The 19,699-nt window shown below is 44.6% G+C and overlaps 1 long non-coding RNA gene across 1 annotated transcript in view; it reads right to left on the bottom strand.

The window, feature by feature from the left end:
• Positions 1-16,948, bottom strand: part of LOC138067415 (uncharacterized) — a 32,523-nt gene extending 15,575 nt beyond the window's left edge. The window contains exon 1 of the long non-coding RNA XR_011141280.1: positions 16,508-16,948. This is a non-coding gene — a long non-coding RNA (uncharacterized lncRNA). The remainder of the gene's footprint in view (positions 1-16,507) is intronic.
• Positions 16,949-19,699: the final 2,751 nt, after the last annotated feature.

Genomic DNA, 19,699 nt, shown 5'->3' with positions numbered 1-19,699 from the left:
CCAACTGCAAAAACAGGAGCTAGAAGTTAACCCTTGTAAAAAAAAAAAAGAGAGATGTTGAGCAATCAGTCCCTCTAGAGGTAATCCATTTTTCTGTGCCTCCTCATTTTAAGGTATTTGGGCACTTTTACACACCAGAGATAGGTAAAATTCAGTCACTGCTGCTAAAATAGCTAAGAATCTGGAGGAAACTTTGCAAGGAATACCTCTTATCCACATGCCCATGATTCTGCAGAAGCAAAGCTGTGTATATTCCTGGAATTAAAAATCTGCCTTATAATGTATTTTATCGTGCTTGCTAACTAAATGTGGGGCAAGACAGGTATCTGCATCAGGTCTTGTATGCTCTGTTCCCTTTAATAGGAAATATGGGGCTGACTTTCCATACATCAAGCTGCTAATGTGCCTGCATTTGCTTTAAGGCAAGCACCATAATCCAGAGATTAATGGAATGAATAGTGAGGGCTAAATCACAGTATTTTCCAAAGATAAGAACAGTTGTGTTACGAGAGCAGGACTGAAAATCTGAGATTCAGAATTGTGACTCATACCTAGTTAAGGGATCAGAATCACATAAAGGGTTAATCTCTGCTCCTCCAGATGTGAACTTCATTAATTTAATCTAAAACATCTTGAGAGATAATAATACACATATTTTCAATTACAACAATTATTTAAACAGCCCTAATCTTGCACTTCATGAAACCATTTACATTCACTCTAATGTCAAGCTCTGCAGGGGAATATGTTAACACAGGAAATGTAGCATCTTCTAATTATAGTACTTCTATAAAACAGAAACAAAACTGAGTTTGTGAAGGCTGAGCCTGCAGTAGAGACCATACCATGCCAGACAGGGATGCAGAAGTACCAGGGCCAAGTTGCAGACAGATGGGTATATTGCATTTTGCTTCTCTGTGGATACGTCAGCATGCATGCCTATGTAAAGATGTACTATCACAAAATACGCTTGTAACGCTGGGGGAAGGTCTCACTCTCATTGACTCAGTAGCTCCCATAGCTATAGATCATAAAAGGGAATTATTATGTTTTTGTGTGCTCTGAGTCTTCCTACAAGCCTGAGAGGATCGCAACTCAAAATCACACACACGAGGAATAGTGCCTACACAATATTTTCAGTTTCTCAGTCAGAGCAAGAGAGGCAGCTCTGACCTCTGCCATCTACTCTGGAAAAAGAGCAGCAGAAGGTGGTATCAGCCTCTCCTTGCCAGTCAGACATAAGGCTATCTGAAATCACTTCTGGTCCTTTGCTTCACCCTCGAAGCCCTATAAGGTGCATTCACAGCAGCGCAGTTGGCTCAGGTTGGCCACGTGCGCTTTGCTGCACAGTTCAGTCCTGAGAGGCCACTGCAGCAGCTCAGAGATTAAGCCTTAGCTTTTCAAAAGACAGAAGCATGTCCCAAATTTTACTCTGAAATCACATCTTTGCTCATGTTTTTATGCCAGTCTTGTGAAAAAGGAATTCCTCAGTTTACAGTGGGGCAAAGTAGCAAAATATGACAGAAAAATAGCTACAGATAGACACAGATCAAGTGGAAAAAAAATAATAAAAGTCAGGAGTCTGCTCATTATAAGTCCTGCAAAAGTTAGGCCTGCTCCTGTCAGGCACTGAGCAAGGAAGTTAGAGGCCATTTTGTGCGGAGGAAGTGCCTAGGAGAACAGAGGCATCAGCACTGTGAGAGGAAAAGAGGTGGGGAGCCAAGGTTGGCAGCATCAGCAAGACCACGAGTGGTGCCATGAACAACACAGGCTAAGACACAAACTGGTACACTTGAACAGATGTCAAGGAACAAGGGAGAAAAGGTGATACTGGACATAGCGGGCAAAGGAAGGGCAGTGAAGGCACTTAGCTGAGCATGATGCAGCTGGATCCATGAGTGGGAATTGGAGAGGAGGAGCTGGGCTGCCTCCGTAGAGAAGGAGAGTGCAACAAAGGCAAGAAATGCAGATGGGGCTCTGATGAGGTTTGAGCCACTGGGTCAGAAAGGCAGCTTTGGACGTATGAAGCTTGCAAGATAAACGAATAGAGCAGGGACTGATGGGAAACAGAAAGAAATCAGTCAGATGGACTGGAGAGATGGTGCTGTTGCCAACTGCAGGTGAAAAGGAAGGAAGCCTAGGGTTTAAAAGGAGAAACAGAGAACCATTTTTTTCCTTCTCAAAGGGGAACTGATGACAAGTTGTTCAAGGCTGAAATGATGTCAGAAATAGTTAAGTGAACATAGGCAAAAAAATAGAATAGGTGGGAAGAGAGAGACTTATGGGATGGAAATGAGAACAAAAAACAGTGAATGAGGTTCTGATGTTGAAGAGAAATGTAGGAACTCAGCCCAAAAAAAAAAAAAGATAGCTGCAAAAAAGCATGGGGACTTACCATAGACAACAGCAGAAGACCATCAAAAATGGGGTAAGATCTACTAAGAATAAATTGCCACAGGGGCCAGGATAATATCATGTTGATGTAGTGACTCCTCAAAAGACCAGTCAGGAAAACAGGTGTGAATTTACAGGTGGGAAAACTTCAAACACGGTGCTGACCATCGGTGTGCCCTCTGTGGACAGCTTCAAACTGCACCCACTGCCAGCATAAGCGCATGAATGAGGGGTTCAAGGGTTTTCACGTCCCATTGAAATCCACTGTGAATCAGGTACCACATTGCTTCTGCCTTCTTTGCAAAACCTCTCCTTAACTTGCATTTTCCTCTCATCTGATAAGATTTTCCCAATTGTGACAACGACTTTATCATTTTGTAGTGGTAACAATAAATAAGTTATATGATGTCAGTGGACGGAGGCACCAGTTGAGGCTGGAACCTGTTAGATGACATGGTGTGCAAACAGCAGAGACTGTTTCTATCCAGGGAGGCCTGTCCTAAAGAGCTTTTATGTCAGAGCATTACACATAGTCATCAAAACGTGTATGTACCTTTCTGGAGATGGAGCAGCTTTAATTCCATCTTTTAACTTGACTGGACCACTGGCTGTCTATCGCTGAAAAACTAACTGCAGAAATGCAAGCATGGAAGTACTTCCTTCAAATACATGTATCTCTGCGTGTATTCAGAACATGCATCTGCTACAAGTGATTAGCCCCGCCGTTTAGTGATGTAACTTAGTGGTTATATAGTGGTATCTATTCTCTAAAAGCATACTACTGTCCTCCTCAGCCCCGCACGCCTCTTGGTAAAGGAGCATTTGCTGGCAGTCAACACAACGAGTAGGGTAGTTCTTGTATTGGCTCCGGCACACACAAAGAAGTCAAAATCTGTCTTAAAATAGTGAAGCGGTCTTTTGTGCAAAAAGTTTCCAAATGTAGCAAAGTCCCGTCCACCCAATAACACACCCCCCTCCCCGGCTCAACACATCCACCAGTAGAAAGCCTTGGTAGCGCACAGGACTGGGGCTGGGAGGGGGTGACGGGGAGAGGTTTTTTTTCAAATTGGAATTGTTTGGGTTGCTGATCCAAGGTAAATGACAAGAAATCGAAAAACACCCCCAACACACATATTTCAACTAAAGCAAGCGCTTGGGATTTTGGGTTTTTTTTTTCCCCCTTCTGTGTCTGTTTGAAGGTATTCTCTGGAGTTGACAAGCACGTGTTTTGGAGACCATTGAAAAGTTTCTGCCATAAATAGAGGAGGCAGCTTGGCTTAAGTGTTGCTAGGGAATACCTGGCAACAGGCAACAATGGTCCTTTTAGAGAGCCCAGGGCAAACAGTGACCGTGGTAATGGGGTGGGCTTAAGGGAGGCTCCTTGCCCCAAGCCCCTGCACCCCCCTGCGCCTCCAGCCCTGGGCTGTGTTCCGGAAATTCCCCGCACAAAGCCCCCCATTCAATGGGAGGCGGGCCCATGCGTGTGCTTTTCTGGGTGGGAGGGGGGCGGGGGGGGGTCTTGCCAAAAAAAAAAAAATTCAAACCTTTTTTTTTTTTTCCCAAAGGCTAAGAAAAGCACAGAAAGTGCTAAGTTTGTAAAAGAAGCTGAAAAGGTTCAGAAAGGAGCATAATAGAGCCAGGGAATGCCCCGTGAATTTTGAACAGAGAGCAGAAAAGAGACCCTAAAAAGCAATTAGTGATGCTGCTTGTCGCTGAAGAGGGAGCTTGAAGGAGGTGGGAAGGCGCAAAAGGAAGAGGGCAACTCCAAACATTTAGTAAAGTAGGAGGGGAAAGCGGGGGGGCGGGGGGGGGGCACGCACAGAGGGAGAGAGCGACCGGCGCCTTCTGGAATTTGTATAGTGAAAGTGGACACACGCACACAGCGACAAGAGCGGCCAAAGAGCGAGGAATGGCCAAAGCCTGGCGCTGAAGGCACATGCCAAGCTGGGTCTTGGCTTCGCTTCGCCTCCCCTGCTCCTTTCTGCAAAGCTAGGAAAGCAGTGAGGCCAGGCTGCTCCCTCTCAAACAGCCCAACGCAGCGCAGATGCAGCCTCAACTCCTCATTAGCCTTCTACGAGTAGGATTTCTCAGCAAAGTGCGTCTGCATGAGGGGTGAACGTGAAAGGGACATTTCCAAAAGACCTTCCCGCTGTCTTCCTCTCCCTCCCACACCTTGCTGCATTTCTAGAGCCAGGCACGCTTAGCCATACATTCCCTGTGCAAAATAAAAATAACACTGTCTGTTCATTAGCTGAGAGTTGTTAGGAAGAAAAAAATAAAAGGCTGTCTGAACAGGCCTGAATAGCTATAACCTTAATGGGTTGTCAGAAGTCTGCTGGCAGCAGGGTGAGGGCAGCCAATCCCCCTCCAGTCTTTTATCCTAGACATTGTTTAGGATCACTGGTAGCTCATTAGGTCTGGACAGTAATATTCCTAACGAGTCCTGCAGCGCTGAGGCTTCAAACTGTCTTTGGATGCTTTGCTTTGCTGTCAATCTGATTCAGGGAGTGATATTTATCTCAACATAGGTAAGTTCATGAAAAGTGCTATTTACCTTTCATATCCTGATTAATAACCTTTGACAAAAGTTACAAGTCAAAGGCGAAAGGGGGAAGCTCAGAGTCCAGGCTGTAAGAACAGAGGCATGTTACAGTGAAAGGCAAGCTGGAAAAGCCAAGTAGATGGGGTCCCAGCTTAAAATTTGGGAATCCGGGCCTACAGTTTGCCTCCTTGCATTTCAGATGCCATCTCTAAAGTAGGAATAATCACCCCTTTTTGCATTCTGCAGGGGGGAGTGGAGAATAAAATATTAGAGTGTGAGACTTCCAGGCAATGGGCCAGATAAGTAGCTACAATTTATACCTTCCTTTCATTCAGAAGTCCGAGAAGGGCTGGGGGTATTTTTTTGTTTTGTTTTGTTTTCCTGGTTTCTAATTAAAACCATAAAACCTGAATTATATTGCAAATCAAGACGGATTTTTCTAGTTGCATATAATTCCCCATACATCCTAGATTTACTTTCGGCCTGGTAACATGCAGCTACTGAGGAAGGGAGTAGAATTAAAAGCTCGCACCCCCCTCAGGCACCTGCCCCTGTGAGATCCTAGCTGAGGGAACAGGGCTGAGCAGGTCCTGCCCCCAAGACAGGCCAAATCCTCGTCTTTGGTGGAATGTGCTATCTGATGGTGTCACAAATCCATAATGATGTGTTAGTAAACTGATCAAACTGAAGGATAATTTATCATTTGATGGATATCCCTGTAATTAGGCAGCAAAATATATATCCACCTGTCTATCTTACCAGTCGCTCAGAGACCAAAGTATATTTTCATCCTCCACCCCTCCCCCACCAACATTAACTGAGTTCTTAAGGCCTGAGGTTTTGTAAGGAACCTCTGAGAGCTGGGTGCAACTGCCCTAGATTCCCATTAAAAAATCAGCCAAACTAATGAATAATGGTAACATGATTTCCCTGTTTATTTTGTGACAGAAAACAAAGTGGAGAGTGCACTGCTCTCTGAAATGAAGGGGAAAGAACTAGTGGGCTCTTTCACTCCAGTAAGAACATGAGAAGTATGCTAAGGTCAGCACACAGACACCAAAAGGTTCAAACCAAGAAGACACTGAGGTGACTAGAACAACATCCCCAGCTCCTTAGTGAATGTAAAGCCCACCAGCAGCTGCCTCAGTGGTGCTCTGGCCCTTGCCAGAGCTGGGTCAGTGGCTGTGGGAATGCTGTGAACCAAAATAGCTCCCCAGAGGCTCTGCCCCATTCCCTACACTAAGACCCTGGAGACAAATCTGGCCCCATATGACACCATCAAAAACCATGGTGAGACACCTGGACAAAGGCTCATGGCTTTTCTGCTGTGAGTTAGCTGGGACTGCATTTGGAGAACTCAGCTAGCTGAAGTGATTTCTCCCTGAAATCAGGGAGACTACGAGTTCTCCCTGAAGAACCATCCCACCCCAAGGAGTGATGGCATTTCAGCTCAAAATTAGCATTGGCCTGGTGGTGGGGGGGGCATATTCTGCAGTCAGCAACATGCATGCCAGGCTAACTGTTGTTCAGCATGGGTTACCTAGGCACAAGGGAGCAGCGCTGTGGACATCAAGAGGTGCGTGCCACCAGCAATATGTAAAAGAGTGAGCAGGCTGCATCACTGTCTAAGAGATCCAGGAAGGTACTTCTAGCTGTAGTCACGGGCAACAGAAGATACGCTGCCTAGAGGTGAAGTGCAACCATGGTACATACCTGATCGGCAATCAGGTGGGTTTTATTGGACACCTTTGCCAGGTTCCCTTCACTGCCTGGTTCCTCTGGAACCTCAGAACAAGTTTAAATATTCAGTCCCATATCAGGGTTGCAAATGACACAGGCATCTATGCCTGTACTCACAGGAATGAATCAAGGTTGGCAGGATACAGGAAACAGGATTTTTTTCTAGCAAGTTATTAAATCACCCGTAGCATTTCTATTATGTGACTAAAATACCAAAATAACTAATGGGACAGGTACTGCTTTCCACCAGCATCAAGTAGAGAAGAAGTAATCGCTGCAGTCACGTAAAGGTTTGTGACGTATTTCAATCTATTTTAAATAGATGTTTCTATTTATTCACTGTGTAGTATTTCTAACGGGGGAAGTAGAGGAATATCAAGGCAACTGTAGTTTGTACTGCTTCATCTGTGTTAGGCTCCTCTATCCTGTGCTGGATCTATAATCAGGGACCTGTAAAGAACTTCTGACAGTCACACTGAGAGTCTGACTCTGTCTGTAATCAAAAGAAATAAAAATATTAAAACTTTTCATATGAATAATGGAACTGGCTGTTTTGGCTTCTTCAGAGAGCTGCAATTATGACAAAGATCACAACTTTTTTCGGTGCTATTTGCGATTTTAACAACTCACCATTTTGTCACTGCAGTATATACTTTTCCGTGTGACAAAGTCATTAATCCATCACTGAGAAATTACAAATTTTAAGTAGTATTATATCTGCTCATTGGGAAAATCTTCTATTAATTATCAGCCCTCTGTGTGAGCATGCCGATGCTTTTGAGTTCATGTGAGACTTCACACATAGGCATGTACACCCACATACCTCTGCCTACACACGTGTACACTCACCCACCGGCACACATATGCATGCACATACACTTACACACACACACACACCCCACACAGAGGCATCCCCTATATGCATGCACCCCACATATACATGCATACACAGATGCACCCACATGCAAATACGCATGCACAGTATAAACATTCACACATACACACACACACACACTTACACCCAGACACGTACATGTGTATATGTCCTGCCCACCCCGTCCCATACACATATCCAGACACATACCCCTGCACACCCCCACACTTGCACATGCATGCACACAGATAGTCACACACATCCCCACAGATGCACCCCTGCACACACACACAGACACACATGCACCCACTCATGCACACATAGACCCACACACTCACAACCATGTGTATAAGGCCATACTTCTACACAACTACGTGCATACGAACACACATACACGCAAACACGTGTGCACACCCACACAGCACACACTAGCGCACCCACACACTAGCATCTGTATATACATACACACACACGCCACCACCCACACATCCACAACCACCAACACATGCACATGCGCACACACACAGCCAAGCAAACCCCAGCATACATACAGACCCATACACGCCCACACGCGTGCACACACACTTGCACACCCACACACGCATGCACACCCACAGAGATGCACCCCTGGGCACACACCCACATGCACCTACCCATACTCACCGCAACTACGAAAACACACACTGGTGCACATGCAGACACACACGCGTACACACAGGCGCACGCGCACACACACGCACACACACACACACACACACACACAACCACACGTGCACACCCCCACGCACACGCAACCCCCTGGCACACGCACCGGGCAGCACCATGGACAGCGCCCGCCCCGCCGCCGCCGCTGCCGCCGCAGCGCTCCCGCCCGGCCCCGGCAGCGGCCGCCTCGCCCCGCTCCAGCGGCCGCCGCAAGAGTACAGACGCTCTCTTCTATCTCAACAGCACCTTTGCTGGTATCAGAAGTATCAGTTTTTGGATGCTATGCAGCAGCACTCACCTAGCCAGACCTCAAGCCGTGCAGTGCAACGGCTGTGGGCCTGAATACAGTGTTAAACTATCACTCTCAGATATTATGTCTGGGCAGTCCTGTAGGATGCTTATAACATGCCTAAGAACCAGCGTGGTTCGGGGCTTTGTGACAGTGATGATTTTTTCCTGTGGCCATGTAGCACATTGTGGTGTTCTGCCATCCATAAACACCCCACATATCACATCTCCAGCAACTCTTGAGCCAGCAATGCTACCTGAACTAGAAATGCTTACAGGAACGTGGATGTGCCAGGTACAGCCCTTTCACAGTTGCAACAGATAGGTCTGACAGCCTAAACAGACACACAGTGGGAGAAGGGAAGATTTTCTGCCCCCATTTCATAACAAGCAAACCTCCCAGGCCCCCGGGCAGTGTGAAATAGAGTCATGTCCACAAAGCTCAGGGTAGCACAGTGCCACGCACGGGTTGTACATCCACATGGAGCAGCGCAGTGCCTCACACGGGCACTTGCAGCAGGATCAGTAGTTTTATCAGCCTAGTGCACACACAGGCTCTTCCTCTCAGCCAGGCATATGAGCTTGGGCTCAGCACGCTGTCAGTACACACACAGGCTTGGACCAGCAAGTCCAGTGCCAACAGGGTCTGCTTTCACTGAGCTCCTTCACAATGATCTCCATGATCTCTCCTATCCTGAGGCTAAGCCTAGTCTGTAGAGTGTAAGACACTCCACTGTCCTCCCTGCTTGTCACTTTGTTTGTTTTTTTGTATTACCTTTGTTGTTCAGTTTGAAATAGAGAAAGATACTTTATTGCTCCAGTCATTTGTTGATTTCTTTGCAATAGTCCCACATGACGAACACAATACCAGATAGCCACTGACTTCACGACCTCATTTTTATTTTCAGATTTGTGGCCACCACTTAGTATTTGGGTCTAATTCCTATCAGTCCCATAGGGGCTGAATGCAGGCAGCACGCAGCTGTGCAGCAAGGGATGCAGTGTAAGGCTGGAAAGCCCAAGCTGGCCTTGGCTCAGGCAGGAAGTAAGTTTGCCGTAGCCCAATCCCTTAAGCAGCTTACCTCCCCCTTTATACCGCACAGCACGTGGGGGTAGAGTGCAGTCAGGATTCCAGTCCCTGCCCAAAGAGCTATCTCAGACTAATTCAGGGCTGGGTTACTTAGCAGAAATATAAGAAGCTGGAGAGGTCAATCTTTGCTCTGCGTTATTGGAAGAGTGAACTGGACACGCATCTCTCACATCCATATGAGCAGACGCACAAACAAACTTGAAAGTCAGTATAACTCTGGTCTAGTGAACAGCCGATTAGTGACAGAGAGTGCAACACGTCCAACAAATGAGTATATACATTCTACAGCCTAACGCGTAGGGCACTCGGTTGCAGTTTGAGCCTCTGGGTTCAAACCCGTGCTCCTGGCTGGGACAAAACAGTCTGGCTATCCCAGCCTGAAGGGTGGAATGTGCTGTAAGCAATTCCAGCTGATCTGTTCCTACTGAGATAAATCACTGACAGTTAAAACATCCTAATCAAAAAAAAACCACAATTATATTTGACTGCTGCTAACAGTGGCCTACAGTGCAGGTACTCTATACAAAGTATACACAGTAATAATGAACAGCTGATTAGGATGGGCCAAAGGCCACCATTGGTCCTCACTCAGAAAATGCATCTCTGTTTTGAAGAATAGTTATGTAATTCCTGAACAGAGTTACTGCAGTGAACTCCGAAGGCCATAAACCTTCACTCTTAAGGGCAGATGCAGTTGTGATCTGAATAGCTCACTAAAAAGGAAATATTGAAAGCAAGAGGAATGAAAAGACAAATGACCACCTCCCAGTTCAAATCATTAGCTCAGAAGCTGATCACAGGAAAAATAATCATAAGAACGCATTTTCAGTACAATCAAGAAAGAAGGCAAACCTTTTCAGGATCAAAGCTCAGCAAAGAATTAGGAATATTGTCCCCCAAGGATAGAAAGTGACTATGTGAAAGAGAGAAAATAAAATTTTAGATAGAGCCATCTGAAACGAATTCCATCAAAGGACCAGATCTAACTGCAATGTTTACATTGCTTGGAAAAAGTGTGTGCTGCACTAGCTGTGACCATGGTCCATGCTGCCCGCCCACCTGGCCACCACATGAGCGCCCCATGCCAGGGAACAGACATCCTGGATGGCAGGGGCTTGCACAGGTGGGAGCGCAAGGGCCAGCTGTTCAGAACTCACGTTCTGACTCGGCCCTATCCCACATGTGTCCACATGTGTGGTCAGGCAGCCCTGCAGAATGTCTTTGTGGAGGCCCTCAGCGAGCAGCGTGGACCTCACATTGTGTGCGGGATTCAAGAGCTTCCCCCGCACCCTGCCCATTGCAGCGCCATCCCCTGAAGCAATCCAGTTTCAGTCTCTCTTCAGTGGCCCCTCTGTATCACAGTATAGTATGTGAAAACACACTGCTAAAGTAAAGGACAAACCTGTCCTTGATAGCCACAAGGGTATAGGAGCAGCAGCCGCCAGCTAACAGTGTGTTTCAATTAGGAAAAAAGCTGTCATTGTTCAGGTAGAAATCCCTCCATGGCTCTTTTCTTTCAACTGTTCAATGGATAAATATTTTCAAAGGAGGACAGTTAGTCTCTGAATCACCACAGCAAAGAGGAAGAACATATCTGCCCTTCTACTTCTCCCTGCAAGAATGAGTTAAGTCATGCAGAGATGGACTTTTTATAGCACGCTCACTATTTACTGAAGAGACCACCTCTTTTCTCTTTGTTGCTGGAGACGGCAGCCAAGTCCATCTCTTTCTTGTTTATTCCTCAGTGCCAGTTTAGAAAGTCTTATCCATCCTGTCATAGTTTCCCTGGCACTCTGCAACTCACCTGCAAGGATATCTGTTCAGTAATGGCTGATTGTCCCCATCACTATGGCACAAAAATTCCATTTCTAATTTTTGCAAGAGATTGGTTATAATGGAACCAAAGGGAAAACTGAGGAGCCCAGTATTTTAGGGAATAGCAAAGCATTAAAGAAGCAAGCCAGAAGAGACTGTTATACTTAGGCATGAAAGTCATTGCACAGTCTTCATTGAATAGAAATGGTCAGTTCTTGCTGCAAATTGATTTTACAAATATATTTTCATGAATTTTTTTCCATGCTTTTATCTTGGTTTGAGAAGCCTTTCTTGTCTGAAATGACATGTTTATTTCTGTATTTTTAAATTTTTCGTAGTTTTTTATTATAGACAATTATTGAATCTGGGATTCAAACTTGTATGTGACAGCCAAGGATGCTGCTCTTTTTTGATAAACTCCATCTATTTTTACTGCGTTAGAAATTGAACCTTCACTCTGATGTCAACTGGACTGACTTTATCACACAGAATTTCCAATTTGTTGGAGTTTCTGTCAACTTATGTCAATCTTTGAGAAGAATATGACCCTGAGTTCCCATCCCTTGTAGTGCTGGCTATTTCCTATGAAAGATCACTTTGAATAATACCTTTGTAAAAAGCCAGTCCCTCAATTAGCACTGTAAACAAATACACCATGTCAGAAATCCCCTTTCAGTGCGTTCTGCTAATCTTTAGAAAAACTTGATTTTGGAAACTCTAGACAGGTCATTGTAAATCACCACCTTTGAAGACATAAGGTAATGCTTTCTTTTTACTAAGCACACTTGCAAAGCTGCACACAGACATTTTCCAGAACTCTGAACAACTCAGTCTCCCAGTAAGAAGAAAAATGGTTTGCTTAAACACCTGTATGGAAAGTCATATCTAATCTTTTATGTTCACTATTGGAGAGTGCTCAGGTCAATCAACAGTCAATAGAAGGCAGTGGTAACTCTTATTTTCTATTTTATTTTACAGTCAAGGTTGAGTATTTGTTTTTGAAAGATTGGAGGAGCTGGTTGGCAGTGCCAGGGAACCGGATTCTTTTTATCTGCATGCTTGTTATGAGGAGGAGGCAGGTGCAAAGCAAGCTTTCTAACCCTGTCGGCAGCAATAATCCCCACCTGAGCATTGACCAGCCACCTGCTCTTCAGGCACAGAGATAATTCAGTCTCGAAGTTAGCAGGGTTCTAAGTTGCTGCTGAATAAAGACTCATAAATGACTCAAATTACAGTAAGATAGTGGCTTTGTCAATATATCAATATTTGATCACTGGCAGTGATTCCTTCTGGATTCACCCCAAGGCATGCACTGAACTTGAAATGGCCTAACCAGATTTAGTGCACCCGCAATTTATGGAGGACCTATTCCAAGCCCTGCTGAAGACTGCACAACTTCCCAATAACCTTCATGCCACCAACTACCCAGCTGACTCTTAGAGCCCAGGTATCCTAAAGACTGATGAACTGTTGTTCTTATATTTCAATCAATGGTCAAAATCTAATAGCACTTCATCCAGACGTTGGGCCTCTTTTATAGTCAGATTTATCATGTCTACAGGAGAGTGTTTTCCCCCATATAGCAATACCTCCATCCTAAAATGCACAGTGTGAGCTGATTGCTAAAGGGCACACACAAAAAAAAAGGAAAAGAAAATATAGAGATGTGCAGAGACAGGTTTGTTAGGAGGCACTGGGGATACTTTTATTTAGGAAAAAAAAAAAAAGATGAGGCTTTGCCTCATTCTTCTGTTATCTAAATTGCTCCGCTTGTAAATAACAATTCACTACATGTCAAACATTTGCATGAGCCAGTACCATAACATTCCTTGCTCCCCTGTCCTGATATGTAGCCATTCTTCTCCACTGACTCAGGTATCAGAAAAGTGAGGCCTGATATGTTTTAAAGCTGTATGTTGCAGGGGTCCCAGAGACACCCCAAGGAAACTGTCCATGGCAGAGAACCCCTGCAGAAACACAACCCCCCTGGGTAACCAACCCGCTTTGTTATCTTTCAGGGGAACATGCCACGTGCCATCAAGAGACCTGCCTGCTAAATCCCCATTTACATCACTCGCACCTCTCTCCCTGACCTGCGAGTGCAGTTATCCCTGGGCTGAAAGCAGGAACTGGAGAGCACTCGCCCCTGGGCCCCAGAGCCAGCTTCAAACCTGCGGTGAGGCTTGGAGGAAGGCACGCGGAGGAAAGATTTCCCAGTATGCACCACTTTAGCACACGGTTAAGAAGGAGGGAGAGAAATTTGAGGCTACCTTTGCAACTATGCCAGATGAAAATGAAATAAAGGCACTGTCTCTCTCAAGTCTGCAAGCAGCAAACTTGTCCGTCAGCAACATACTAAAAATTAGAGTGTCACTCAGTTGATCATTGCTGGCTCCGTACTCAGGCGCCCTCCACAAACCCTGCCAGAGTCTCCAGCCCAAACCATCAGATGGCAGAGAATGGCTTTTTTTTTTTTTGCCTCCTCCCCCCCCCAAAAAAAATCTGCCAAGATTCACAACCCACTTATGGAATTACAGGTGGAGCAGGGAGTTACCACCACCACCACCTTTCACTTGCACGTTTGGCTTTTTCTTTGGCTCACACTGATCTTCAAATGAGCTGGGATGAGCTGCCACCACAGCACATCTGGCCAGAGAAGGCAGAGGCTGGAGGAAATGGAAAAAAATTGGAGAGAAGAAAACGGAGGGATCTGGTAGAAACTGATGAGGTATGTGCTGCTGGTGAAAGGTGGACTTGCATGAAATTAGGAAGGTTTTTCATGCTCTTTCAGTCCGCAATGCAAAAAGATTCTTACCATTTAAATAGAGTCTTTAATTTTTAAAAATTTCATCAAAATGATATTTATTCCAAACCCCCTTTTCAGGGAAAGAAAAATGCCAGTGACTTTTCTTGTGAGAGAGTCGTAAGAGCTTTTGAAATGATCTCCTACTACGTGTACCCGCCTCCAAACCTCACAAAAATGTTGAAAAGACCAAAACAAGATCATTTAAAGTGCTCTAACAAGACAGCAGAAAACAAAACCAGGGTCTAATTTTTCCTAGAAGCTGTAGAAATGAATAATTGTTAAATCTGTAACTGCCACTGGTCAGCACACTGCATGTTTCTGTGTGCCTCCTTGCTTATTCACATTGTATGTTCCTTTAGCCAGGGTTTGTCTTTCATTTTGTACATAGAAGACATCTCTTCAAAACAAGAGCTGTCCATGGACAATTGAAGATATGAAAACAATAGAAGTACAGGAAATTGCAGCAATGATGTAGCTTACATCATTCCTTAATCAGGAACTAGGCCAAAAGTGGTTTTGTATATTAGGAAGAAAAAAGAAGGAAAAAAAAGGAAGGAAAAAAAGCAAACAGCATGCAGAGAAGAACTATATACTTAGAATGAAATAGGCACAGTTACTTCGTGCTGGATTTATTTCAGCACAACATAATAGCTTTCCACAATGTGCTTTAGATGGAATTCCCAGGTGACTTGCTGTTGTATTTAAATATGGCCTGCCTAGGATTTAAATAAACAGCTTTTATATTAATTAGAAACAAATCCTCTCAATTGGAAGGTATTAACTGTTTCTGAAGTGCACATAACCATTATTCAGACTTGGAGTCAATTACACGCTTTTAAATTTGTGAGCCATTTGTAATCAAATATGCTACAATTGTGGCTTAGAACAATGCAGTAAAACATTGATTCAACTGTTTTCACCTTTTATTGATCAGCATAACATGTAATTAAGTCAGTGCATAACTTTTCTTAGAGCCACGATTCACTTATTGCTACTGCACCAGCCTAGGCACATATTTAAAGCCTAAACCTAGGAAAATTATGTTTTATGCATATTTTGCAATAATACATATGCCAATTATGTATTTGCTGGTTTCCACTACAGTATAGTCAAAGACACCTAATACCATGCAAGTAAGGTCTGAATATAGACTGCCAGTCTCTTCACTGGTGAAGTACATTGATTTCCCCATCTGAGCATCTGACTTGGATGCTTCACATTACACTGAAAGCAAAATCCTTGTAAAAGCACCTGTGGCTGCCACAAAAATGCAGCAGGCATCAGTAGATGCACCTGAGACTGTCAATGCAACACTCCCACTGAAGGCAGAGAAAAGCTGGCTTTTTAAAACCATGGGGATATTTAGTGGCTCTAAAGTTGTTAGACCCACAGCATCAACCTTTTCCATAAGATAAGAGCCTTGCCTGGCTCCAGAGAACACCACTCAGCTTTCTTAGTTTTGACCCCATTAGGTAAATCCACATCTCTTTTGTGGCTGACTACCCTAAACAAGATGTTGTTTATCTCAGTTTACCTCACACCATTCAAAAAAAAAAAAATCTAAACAGATTCTCAAAATGTTTGTGATCAGATTGAATAGGCAAAATTAATCCTTTATGCTTTCAGTCTGTTTTTCACTAATTAGTGGAAACCCAACCTGACAATACTCAATATCACAGTCACCAGACTAAGAGTGCATTGCTGAGATAAATGAGAAGAAGGAAGATGTCAGTTCCTGCCATTATCATTCTCCGTACAATAGCTTTTTGTTTGTTTGTTTGAATATATATGATAATGGCAGACAATGGATTTTCTTTTTAAGCCCAGGATATTTCCATGAAGTCATGTAAATAAAATATAGAGACTAAGAACAATTGTGGTTGTCAGGCATTTCTGAAAATCTCCGCAGCCCTGTATAAACTGCTCCCTTTTTTGCTACCAGCTCAATGCCTTCAGATTCCAGTACGTTTAATTTCTGGCTATATTTTTCAGAAGTACCAATGCACAAATCCTTCTTCTAGGGGCACCTTTCTCTCTGAAAAGGCACATTTACACAGAGTCAACGTTAACCCAGATGTCAGCAGCGGAGCCCCTATCAGACATGCTCCCGCAGGACACCACAGCAAGAGGAACGCGTTGCAGCTTAGCTTTGGCTGTATTTAAGGTGCTTGACTGACTAGAATCTCTCCTATTCCTTACAGCCTCTATAATTACCACACCACTACCACAATGGGTTTTAGAGGAACACGTTACCTCAGAAATCTTCAAAAGGTTCTGGTTTTCCTCCTATTCACGTTCGGGTAGTTTGTCACGTTGTTCTAGAATCATCCAGCCGTTGGCAGTGACAAAATAACGCATATGAGAGAAAGAGGGGCAGGTAGGTTGGGAAATCCAGGATATCCAGCTACCAGATGTGTCGTCACTTCCTCGTCTTCTTCACTTATCCCTCCTGCTTTCAGCTCTACTAAAAATTGCTCCAGTGCGATGCTGTGGGATAGAGAATCAACGTTGCACAAAAATAAGTGCTGGAAAATGAGGAGGTTATTAGTCTTATTTAGCAGTTTCTGCTCAGCTTTGGCCATTTCTGAATGTGTAATTTCCATTAATCATGTCAGTTTTTTGTGAGGCTGTCTTGATGTGCATCACAGCTCACACCCAGCATGGCACAGACCATTTGGGAGGGCCATTTTTATCCATTCAATCCTGAGGGTAGCCAAGGGCGAGACGATCCCCCAGCACCAGATAGAGCAGCCACAGGCCTGTTCTAATTTATTCTTTGGTGATGCAAACTGCCCAGACCAGGACACGGTGGGATAAAAGTCTGTATCCAAATGTAACTCAGTGTTCTGCTCCCACTGAAGGGGTACAGAAACACACACCTTTCAGCATCTGAACTTCAGGTAGCATTAAAAAATAACTTTAATGCCCCTCTGGGCATAAAGAGGAGTATGTGTGGTGGGGAAGGAAGACAGCATTTTCCCATACTTTGCAGAAGTGCTGTTGTTAAATTGTGCAGAACAGACGAAAAACTGATAGGAAGACGCTACTGAGGACAGATGGCAGGAAAGAAAGGAGTGACAGGAGCAGGACCTGTAGACTGTCCCTAAGTCTACAGAGGAGAATGGCTGAGGTGCAGGCAACTACAGTACTTCCAGCAAGATATTTTGACCATCCTATACCAGCTCACATGGGAGGATAACAGCATACTGAAAAGGTCTTATAAAGCATAAGCAAACCCCTTCATCTGTGAATTGCTTCTGGAAAGAGGAGGGTTCCCCACCCTGCTGTCTCCATGTAACACAATCTCCTGTATCTCCTTAGGTCTCTAATGTACAGTGCAGTAAAATGCTACAGTTTATCCTGAGTCACATAATCTGACTGGGTAATTAAAAGCCCTTTAGACAAAGTCCACTTTGCTGTTACCCACAGCGTAGGTAAAAGGCACTTGCTGAGGATCCGGAAGTATTTGGGGTCTGACAGCATGAAGCCAGCAGCAGAAGGTAGCTATGGGGGAAGGTCATTTGTTTCCCTCATCTTTCCGCTGCTGGGTATATGCTTAGGAGGCACTGGAAATTGTGAATAGCATCTGAAAAACAAGTCACAAGAAGAGAGTCAAAGAAACCCTATGGGGCCAGAATTTCAAATGGACTTCAGCCCAGCTGCTAATATGCAGGGAGTGTGAGTGTGTGCACCCCAATCTCTGGCTATGGACATGAGCAGACCTTTTGCTTAAACAAATCCACTTGCTCTGTGTCTCAGATACTGAGTTTATGAGCACAGTTTTCTGGCTAATGCTTTCAGAGGATGTCACCAAAATACTCGCTTAAGGTCTGGTGGTCATCCTAACAACATCCTGATCCTGTGCTCAACCTAAGAAACCACATAGCAACATTTCATAACATTTTTTTTCCTCTCTCTATAGTGCAGGTAATGTTAAAAATGTGTTAAAAGAAAACCTGTATCATCTCTCTACATTCACCGTCTATCCTTGTTGCCACACCGAGTGACCCGTACAAAACCAAGCAAAGAGAAGCTGAGCTTGTTTTGAGAGACAGCTAAGCAAGGGCAGCTAACGCATGGGTACACACTGCAACATCTCTCTGCTCCCCTACCAGCTCCAGCCTTGTGTGTCAGCAGGGGACTGAAACCGATGAGACCATTACGCTCAAAAAGAGCACGGGATCTCATAGCTAAGTAGGGACAAGCTTAGGCAATACTTGAGCTGACCTCTCCCCCATGCAGAGTTCAGTCCCTCCAAATTAAGGTTGAGAGTCACTGATGAGGCTGGAGGAGGAAGTTGACACTGCAGGTGCAGGACTGCATTTGAGATGGATTAAAAAAAAAGAAAGAAAGAAAAAAAAAGAAAATTGCATTTCACTTCCCGTTTCTGCTGTACAGTCTCTTCTGCAGCAAGTATGTGAGCATAAATAAGCATGGAGGCAGGGGGAATAAACAAGGGTAAGGTGGAATGCTTTTATCCATTTTAGAAAACTTTTCTGGAAAGCAAATACAACCTGTCAGTAAGCAGATGAACACCTCACCAGGCCAGGCAATGAAGCTGAACTCCCAAAGCAAATTTCCTCAGTGTCCCCATTGTCCTTTGGTTCATGCCTTCAGAGCCCGGTATGGGAAAGTACAGTATTTCAGGCCATTTTCAGATAAAGACTGGCCCAATGAGTCCTTACTGTAGCCCCATGGACTCCCAGTCTGCTGTTCTCATCTTCTGCTGCTTTCAGGGCCCTCAGCCACCCCACTGCATTGACCCCTTGGCAGAGTGGAGGAGTACATTTGTTATGACATTATTATTTTAAGGACCGTGCCTAGTGGTTGCAAATCATATTGCCTAAGGTTAGAAGACACAAACTATAAGAGACAAGCACCACATGGCTCGGCCTGGCACAGCTCCTAGGAGAACCAGGCTCACACGTTACCTGTGTATCTGGCACAAGGTGTCACAAGCCTCTGCAGAGATGATTGCCAAATTGCTAGTGACTCGGACCCATAGTCAGCCACCTTTCCCCTGGGCACAGGGAACAGCCCTGTGAACAACAGCCTCGGTCCTAGAGAGCTAAGTAGACAAGATAAAGGGTGCAAGGAAGGAGGTGTCCCTACATAGCAGACTGAGCCACAGAGATACGGAGATCAGTCTGCACTGTTGAATTTGGATCTAGGAGACATACTCTTGTTCTCATAGAAAACCTATAGTAAATTCAGGAGTGATGAGGCAGGCTAGGGTTTTTATCACCCATTTTCAAACAGCTGATCATGCGCAGGGGGGATAACCTGTCATCTGGCTAATCCCCATAAGGTTTGACCTTCAGTACCTCAGCTCCAGCCAGCAGTGAGAGGTAAAAGAGGATTAAGACTAGAATGCAGCTATTTCTATATTTTATCCCTTTTAAAATGAATACAGAATGGGCAAGGATGGAAGGGACCTCTGGAGAC

The sequence above is a fragment of the Struthio camelus genome, chromosome 1 (assembly GCF_040807025.1).
Source record: "Struthio camelus isolate bStrCam1 chromosome 1, bStrCam1.hap1, whole genome shotgun sequence".
Classification (NCBI taxonomy): domain Eukaryota; kingdom Metazoa; phylum Chordata; class Aves; order Struthioniformes; family Struthionidae; genus Struthio; species Struthio camelus.
The sequence above is the reverse complement of the archived record's forward strand: the minus strand, read 5'-3'. Positions and strand labels throughout refer to the sequence as shown.